Source organism: Crocuta crocuta, unplaced genomic scaffold (genome assembly GCF_008692635.1).
Source record: "Crocuta crocuta isolate KB4526 unplaced genomic scaffold, BGI_CrCroc_1.0 scaffold35, whole genome shotgun sequence".
Lineage (NCBI taxonomy): Eukaryota > Metazoa > Chordata > Mammalia > Carnivora > Hyaenidae > Crocuta > Crocuta crocuta.
In genome coordinates, this window is record NW_027530625.1 from 2,468,318 (window position 1) to 2,477,251 (window position 8,934).

Consider the following 8,934-nt stretch of genomic DNA (forward strand, 5'->3'; position numbering starts at 1 on the left):
ATAAGCAGATTGTTTTGATTTTAGTTTGAGGGATGGGGAAGGAGGAACTTGATTTTTAACAACTTCACTGAGATAGAATTCACATACCAAAAAATACCTCTTTAAAGTACAAAATTCAGTTGTTTTTAGTATACTCAGTGTTGGGAAACTATCATCGTACTTAATTTTTTTTTAATTTTTTTAATTTTTTTTAATGTTTATTTATTTCTAGGAGAGACAGAGAGAGACAGCGTGAGCAGGGGAGGGTCAGAGAGAGAGGGAGTCACAGACTCTGAAACAGGCTCCAGGCTCTGAGCTGGCAGTCAGCACAGAGCCCGACGCGGGGCTCAAACCCATGAACCGCAAGATCATGACCTAAGCGAAAGTCGGACGCTTAACCGACTAAGCCACCCAGGCACCCCATTTTTTAAAATTTTTTTAATGTTTTATTTATTCTGAGAGAAAGAGAGAGACAGTGTGAGCAGGGGAGGGTCAGAGAGAGAGAGACACACACAAAATCTGAAGCAAGCTCCAGGCTCTGAGCTGTCAGCGCAGAGCCCGACACGGGGCTGGAACCCACGGACCGTGAGATCATGACCTGAGCCGAAGTTGGACACTTAACCAACTAAGCCACCCAGGCACCCCATCGTACTTAATTTTAGAACATTTTCAGTGCCTGCTGGTGGTGGCTGCATTGCTGTGTGGGAACTCATTGGCTGTGACCTTTGGGCTGGGAAGGACCACGCTCTCGGTGGAGGTAGGGGAACCAAGCCAAAGGCATGGCCAGTGCAGTGGCAGCAGTCAGGGACTGACTTACTGCTGCAGGATTTGCACGTCATTATGTTTTGCAAGCCATGAAACATAATATGGAGCCCTGAGTAAAACAAGTTTTTCAAAGTCTACCAAATTCTGCCTTCAGTGCCGGCTATTATAAAGGTGAGTTTGCATCCAAAATAACAAAACAAGCAGCAGCATTAATACTAGGCATAAGCTCTACTGCCAATAAAGGAAAAGTAAGATGCTCTTTGACAAATTATGCTTTAAAATCACCCACATAAGGATCTCCTTATATAGTAGCCAAAATCAATGAAGCTAAAGATTTACTAGAAGGTCAAGCTAAAATATGAGGTAAACATGATGAATTTTAAGTTATTATTAGTTTATATATATAAGTGCCAGCTTTTTAGAATAAAATGCCTCAAAGCTACAAGTTAAAAAAAATATTTTTCACCACCCCCCAAAAAACTATGTACCCATTGGTAGTCACTCCCCACAACCCCATCCCATGGCCCTAGGCAATTATTAATCTACTTTCTGTCTCTATGGATTTGTTCATTCTGGACATCTGACCTTTTTTTTTTATTTATGTTTACATATTTCTTAGAGAGAGTGCAATGCAAGAGCACAAGCTGGGGAGGACAGAGAAAGGGACAGAGGATCTGAAATGGGCTCTGCGTGGACAGCAGACAGCCTGAAGTGGGGCTCAAGCTCACAAACTATGAGATCATGACCTGAGCAGAAGTTGGACACTCAACCAACTGGCCACCCAGGTGCTCCTGGACATGTGGCCTTTTGTGACTGACTTCTTTCACTTAATATAATGCTTTTGGGTCCATTCATATTGTAACCTTTGTTATTACTTTCTTCTTTTTTACAAATAAATAATATTCCATTGTATGCATTTACCGTATTTTGCTTATCTACTCACCAGTTGCTAGGCATCTGGGTTGTTTCCACCATTTGGCTCTAAGAATCTGATTTTGACATATTAAGTCTGAGGTGCCTATCAGACTTACAAGTGCCTCAGATGTGCTGTAAACAAGTGATCAAATGAGTCTTGAGTTCAAGGAAAAGGATATGGGTCAGAAAGACCAATTTAGAGATTGTTAGGATATACATACACACACATACATACATACACACACACACACAAACATACATGAGACTAGAAGTGATAACTAAAGTGGTAGCTACAAATAGCAAAAAGGGTAAGATCAAAAAATTATCCTTCAGGGGCGCCTGGGTGGCTTAGTCGGTTAAGCGTCCGACTTTCGCTTAGGTCATGATCTCGCGGTTCGTGGGTTCGAGCCCCGCGTCGGGCTCTGTGCTGACTGCCGGCTCAGAGCCTGGAGCCTATTTCAGAGTCTGTGTCTCCCTCTCTCTCTGACCCTCCCCTGCTCACGCTGTCTCTCTCTCTCTCTCCTAGAAATAAATAAAAAACATTAAAAAAAAAAATTATCCTTCAGATATACCAATATTTAAAAGTTAGGCAAAAAAAAGAAGGAACAAACAAAAGAGACAGCTTGGTGAGACAGAAAGGCAACCATGACAATGTGGTATCCTGGAAGTCCAGTGAACAAATGGACTCAAAGTGAGAGGATCAAGGTGCGGGGACCAAAAAAAAGAAAGAAAAAGATGAGCGATCAACTGTGTTCAATGCTGCTGGAAGGTCAAATTTTGGAGAAATAGAGTAGGGCTGAGAGGGAATGCTCCTTTATTCCTAATCAACAAGTACCAATCCCAGAATATTTTATACTCTAAGGTGGGAAAAAGGGCATACCAATTAATGTCATGGCATAGATCAGAGTTTAAGAGCATAGCCTTTGAAATAAAAAAGACCAGAGGTCAAATAATCAGCTCTATCTCTTACAGAGTACTTAGCTTACTGTCCATTACTTAGCTGTGTATCCCTGAGAAAGCTACTTGGTTTCTCTGTTTCTCAGTTTTCTCATCCACAAAATAGAGACACCTTACCTAGGGATATTCTAAGTATTAAAATAGTGCATGCAAACTGCTCTGCAGAGTTTTACACATATACATACACAGTTATATACTTGATCTATTATATAGAAGTGTACACTGAATTATAACACCCAAAAGGAAGGGCACTTGGGTGGCCGGTTGGTTGAGTGTCCAACTTCTGCTCAGGTCATGATCTCATAGTTTCTGAGTTTGAGCCCCATATCAGGCTGTCTGCTGTCCACGCAGAGCATGACAGTTAAGCACCTGACTCTCAGTGTCAGCTCGGGTCATGATCTCACAGTTCGTAAGATCAAGCCCCACGCTGACAGCACGGAGCCTGCTTGGGATTCTCTCTCCCTCTCTCTCTGCCCCTCCTCACCCCTCTCAAAATAAATAAACATTAAAAAATTAATAATATATATATTTTAAAGATTTTAAATTTAAAAAATTAAAAATAAACAAACAAGGGCACCTGGCTGGCTCAGTCAATAAGAGCATGCAACCTGGGGTTGTGGGTTCAAGCCCCAAGTTGGATGTAGATACTACATATAAATATCTTTATGGGGCGCCTGGGTGGCTCAGTCAGTTAATAGTCCTATTTCAGCTCAGGTCATGATCTCACAGCTCATGAGTTCAAGCCCCACATTGGGCTCTGAGGGGGCTCTGTGCTGACAGCTCAGAGACTGGAACCTGGAGCCTGCTTCATATTGTGCCTCGGTCTCTCTCTCTGCCCCTCCCCCACTCACACTGTGTGTGTGTGTGTGTGTGTGTGTGTGTGTGTGTGTCTCTCCTTCAAAAATAAATGTGAAAAAAATTTTAATAACATTCTTTATAAATAATCTTAAAAATATTTTTAAAGTTGAATAAAATTTAATTTCATGATATGTAAATTACTTATCAAATCTATTATTTCTATATATGCTATTATGTATATATATATATATATAACCTGTTACTCTAAAAAATGATAATAATTAGGGGCACCTACGTGGCTCAGTCACTTGAGCATCTGACTCTTGATTTTGGCTCAGGTCATAACCTCAGTTTGTGGGATCAAGCCCCATGTCAGGCTCTCTGCGGATAGTGAGGAGTGTGCTTGGGATTCTCCCTCTCCCTCTTTCTGTGCCCCTTCCCAATGTGCATGCACGCACCTTCTCTCTCAAAAATAAACATTAATGATAATAATAACCACCTTGATGAGAACCACTCAAAACCACTCCTTATGAAGATGGCTACTCTTCAAATTTCAAACATTTCTGAAATGTTTTTTCTGATGTTATTTAATTTTTCAAATAATACAATAATTTTTTTTAATTTTTTAATGTTTTATTTCTGAGAGAGAGAGAGAGAGAGAGAGAGACAGCGTGAGCAGAGAAGGTCAGAGAAAGAGGGAGACACAGGATCTGAAGCAGGCTCCAGCCTCTGAACTGTCAGCACAGAGCCCAATGCGGGGCTCGAACCCACAAATTGCGAGATCATGACCTGAGGGGAAGTCAGACGCTTAACCAACTGAGCCACCCAGGAGCCCCTACAATAATTTTTTTAATGTTTATTTTTGAGAGACAGAGAGACAGAGAGACAGAGTGTGAGTAGGGGAGGGGCAGAGACAGGAGGAGACACAGAATCTGAAGCAGGCTCCAGGCTCTGCAGAGCCCAACATGGGGCTCAAACTCATTACCCGTGAAGCCATGACCTGAGCCGAAGTCAGACACTTAACTGACTGAGCCACCCAAGCACCCCTACAGTGACGTTTTAAAGTACCTATCTTGGGACCTTACCCACCTTATCTAGGTATAAACTCTTGTCTAATTAATATCTGTACTATTTTTCAGGTACACTCACCAAACCTTCTCAAAGAAAATTTCACCAATGTATTTGTAGAAGTACTTTGCTGTAATCTGCATAAGAGTAGGCAGAGTTTTCTGTGTGTTGCCCATGAGGCCTATATGTTGTCAGGCACTTGCCTCATCCACACTCCCATTCAGATTTTACGCCTTTTAAGAAAAGGCCAAACTTCCATCAGCGAAGGTCAAAACCCATACCAGGAATTTCAAAGTTTCCCCCAACACATCCTCTGACACAAGCTGCCAAAGAAGCTACCTCCCCTTCTTCTCTCCATAATGTATCTCTGGAAAAGAAAAGTGCTCTATTTCCTACCATGTTGATCAGTCTACTTCCCCACTCTCACAAAATTGTTGGTTCCTTGTACATCCTTTTGAAGATCAATTACTAAAATGTTACCCAACAAACCTACTATAAACTCTACCCTATATTAAACCAAACTGTCCTTCAGGGAGGCCCATCCTCCCCCTGGATTGTACTACCCTCCTTTCCCAATTGCTTTTTCTCAAATTACAATTTATATATATATTTATATATAAATTATATATATATATAATTTTTAATGTTTTTTATTTATTTTTGAGAGAAAGAAAGACACAGTGTGAGCAGGGGAGAGTCAGAGAGAGAGGGAGATACAGAATCCAAAGACAGGCTCCAGGTTCTGAGCTAGCTCTCAGCACAGAGCCCGGTGTGGGGCTCGAACCCACGGACCGTGAGATCATGACTTGAGCTGAAATCAGACACTTAACCAACTGAGTCACCCACGTGACCCTAATTCTTTTTAAGTAGGTTCCACACCCAAAACGCAGAGCCAGAACTCACAACCCTGATATCAAGACATGAGCTGAGATCAAGAGTCAGATGCTTAACCGACTCAGCCACCTAGGCACACCCTACAAATTACACTCTAATGTCATGCCATACACCTGTGGTAAGGTCCATTCAAGGAAACAGAGCTAGTCTAGACTGTGTAGACTATAAACCAGATACACAGGATGTTGTTATTCAACAGTTACCTTCAAGGAGGACCCGGTGGAGAAATGTCTCTTTGCTCCCTCTATCAGGGATAGGTGTGATTTCCCTGAGAAGCTTGTGTTTGTCATCTTTGAAACTTGGTGAATTTTTTAACTGATCAGTTTCAATCTTTCAGTAGACTCCTAGAAAACTTTGGGCTTAATCTCAAGGAAGTAATCTACTCATCACAGCTTTTATTTTGTATACAATTCTTACTTTTACTACTGGGTCCATCTTGGTTTCCTATCTTTACATTCTCTCTGTCTCATTTTTCTTACTTCTTCTAAATGTAATTTACCTTGCTATATCGAATGCACCTTCATAAGCCAATCTATATTCTTTTGGGAACAAGGTAAGATATCATTAACATTCTGAAACTAATGACAGCACAGATTCCTGAAGGACTCCATGATTCCCATGTGCGAACGTGCCAGAATTTGCTCCTACCCCATAATGCCCATTGAACTGCAAGCCACGGCTAGTGACTGGCCCATACTCCCCAGTGCTGATCTAAAAGCAACAGTAGACCATAAACTCAAGAACTTTACTGTGAAAACTTGCCAATCTTAAAAGCTGGTTAGTATCTAGGTAATACATGTAAACTACTTAGGCAGCATCTTCAACCCAAGGCCAGGCACACTACCTTGAGTAAAATAACGGCTGGCTCTTGTCTCTGCCATTTCTGTGGTTCCAAATGAGAACTTAAAGAGCCGAATCTCTAACCCAAAGCTATTGCCTCTCATCTCTCCAGTTCAACAGTAGCTTACAAGTTCAAACCAAGCACACACAAAATAATAAGTCTATGAAATCTCAGTACAAACTCTATGGGAGTCAGCCAACTACACACACAGTGGCTTCAAGAAGTGTACCCTTGCTGGGGCGCCTGGGTGGCTTAGTCGGTTGAGCGTCCGACTTTTGCTTAGGTCATGGTCTCGCGGTTCGTGNCCAAAGTCCTTTATTGTGGCTTTGTTCTACTGCTTGGTTCATATGAAGTGTGGTTTCTCTTATTGCTCCAAAATAGTCACTGAGGCAAGATTCTCAATCTTACCCAATTTTAGGGCAAACTACACCCATCTCTCCCCATGGTGCCCAATGAATTCCCAATCCTTGAACAAGTAGGGGTTCATAGCCCCCTTTATAGAAAACATTATTTCCCTTCTCTATCTTTCCCTCAAAATAGTCAAGGTTCCATTCTATTCTCTGCTCCTATCTCCCTGTTTCCTCTTGCCTCTCATATTTAAAACATTGGGTTTTTAGTTTTGTAATTCTATGTTTAGCTCATCTTGCTATCTAGAACATACTATTTCCTTTAACATACTGGTATTTATAAAATCTCTTGGCTTAAGAAATAAAAACCTATCTAAAAAGATTTTTTATATAGCCTTTGTATAGAACTTCTACAAACCTCTGGGGATGAGGAGCTGGAATCCAAGATGACAAAAAACATTCACACCCTTACAATCCAGAGGAAAATATCATTATCTTCAACCTAAACCAAAGTTTCTCAGCCATGGCACTATGGGTAACTCTTTGTTGTGGGGGGCTGCTGTCCTGTGCATTACAGGAAGCTTAGCACCATCTCTGGCCTCTATACCCACTATATACCCATAGTAACTTCCTAGCTGAGTTGCATATAAAAAATGTACCAAATATCTTCTCAGGGGCAAAATCACCCCCAGTTCAAAACCACTGGTTTAGACCTATTTCCTGAGTTAAAACTATTAGAACTATTAGTGTCTGAAAACACATTTGACAACCAATAAATATTTGTTACCTGACCACCCTGTGTACCTAACAGTATCCTGGACATCTCTGCCTCAATGTCTTGACTTGGCAGGCAGCATCCCAAACTCAGTACGGCCCAAACCAAACTCCCTTGCATTCCTTAATTTTTTTCAGTATTTACTAAGTAATCTATGGCAGAAACTGAGGTTACACTGAGCTCTCTCTTCCTCATTACCTAGACCTAACCTGTCAACAGGTCCTACTATACCTTCTTCATCTCCTTTTATTTTTTTTTTTTAAGTTTATTTTGTTTTAGTAATCTCTAAATCCAACATAGGGCTTGAACCCACAGATCAGAGTCACATGCTTTTCTGACTGAGACAACCAGGCACTCCCATCTCCTTTTAAACACAACAATTACTTGTCACTGTCTTATGTCAAGCTCTCATGTCACTTGGTCTACTGCTTCTATAACATTTTTGTCCCATTCCAAACCACGGTCCACAAACGCTACCAGACTCCTATTCTAACCCTACTGTCCTCCTTAAAAATCTCTCAACGGTACTCCTCTGACTAGGGCAGTGTTTCCAAAACTCTATTCAGGTAACATCTTCACGATTTTTGTCATATTCCCACCAAATACGACAGTGTATCTCTGTACTAGTTTTCTTTGAATCTACTTTTCTTTTTAGTTAGCTATATTTTAAACAACATCCCAAATTCATAATATGATTTCTTTTTCCCTAAAATATAAAAGCATTTCTAAGTGTTTATCCATGTACCACCTAAAAGATAAAAATCCAAGTTTATCAGCCTAGTGTTCCATGATTCGGCCTCTGCCTGCCTTCCAAGCCCCACCTCCAGCCATACCAAACCACTTCAAGGTCCCTGAACCAGCCATGTTCTTTCAGATTAAGCTATACCATTGCATATGGCATTTATTCTGCTTGAACATTCCTTCCTTCCTATTTTGTCTACATGAACAAACTCTGCTCATCCTCTCATTGTTCCTCCTGTGTGAAATCATCTCTGGCTCCAGTTAGAAGCTGCTTTTATTTTTATTTTTTTTAATGTTTTATTTATTTCTGAGGCGAGAGAGAGAGAGACAGACAGAGAGAGAGAGTATGAGCAGGGGAGGGTCAGAGAGAGAGGGAGACACAGAATCTGAAACAGGCTCCAGGCTCTGAGCTGGCTGTCAGCACAGAGCCCGACGTGGGGCTCGAATCCACAAACCGTGAGATCATGACCCGAGCCAAAGTCGGACGCTTAACCGACTGAGCCACCCAGGTGCCCCAGATGCTGCTTTTAATATGTTATGTTCTCCAATATCCTGAACAGCCCTCTATTAGAGAACCTAACACACCATACAATAATCATTCGTTTATCTATCTCTTTTACTATATCAAGAGCCCCTGAAAGGTATAGAGAAGTATCAGATTCTATCTGTGGCACCCACAGGGAACACTACCTGACAAAAGGAGATATCCAAAACAATGTGTTTGTAAAATGGTATAAAATTATACTTAAAATTTTTTAAAAATATTTTTTATTTATTTATGTTCTTTTAAATTTATTTCTGAGAGAGAGAGAGAGAGAGAAAGTATGAGCAGGGGAGGGTCAGAGAGAGAGGGA

At 41.1% G+C, this 8,934-nt stretch overlaps 1 protein-coding gene and 1 pseudogene across 1 annotated transcript in view; one reads left to right on the forward strand and one right to left on the reverse strand.

The window, feature by feature from the left end:
- PPP6C (protein phosphatase 6 catalytic subunit) overlaps window positions 1–8,934 on the reverse strand; it is a 36,600-nt gene that overhangs the window by 21,309 nt on the left and 6,357 nt on the right. The gene's annotated exons all lie outside the window — the stretch shown is intronic.
- Window positions 759–1,106, forward strand: LOC144234993 (mitochondrial import inner membrane translocase subunit TIM14 pseudogene; annotated as a pseudogene).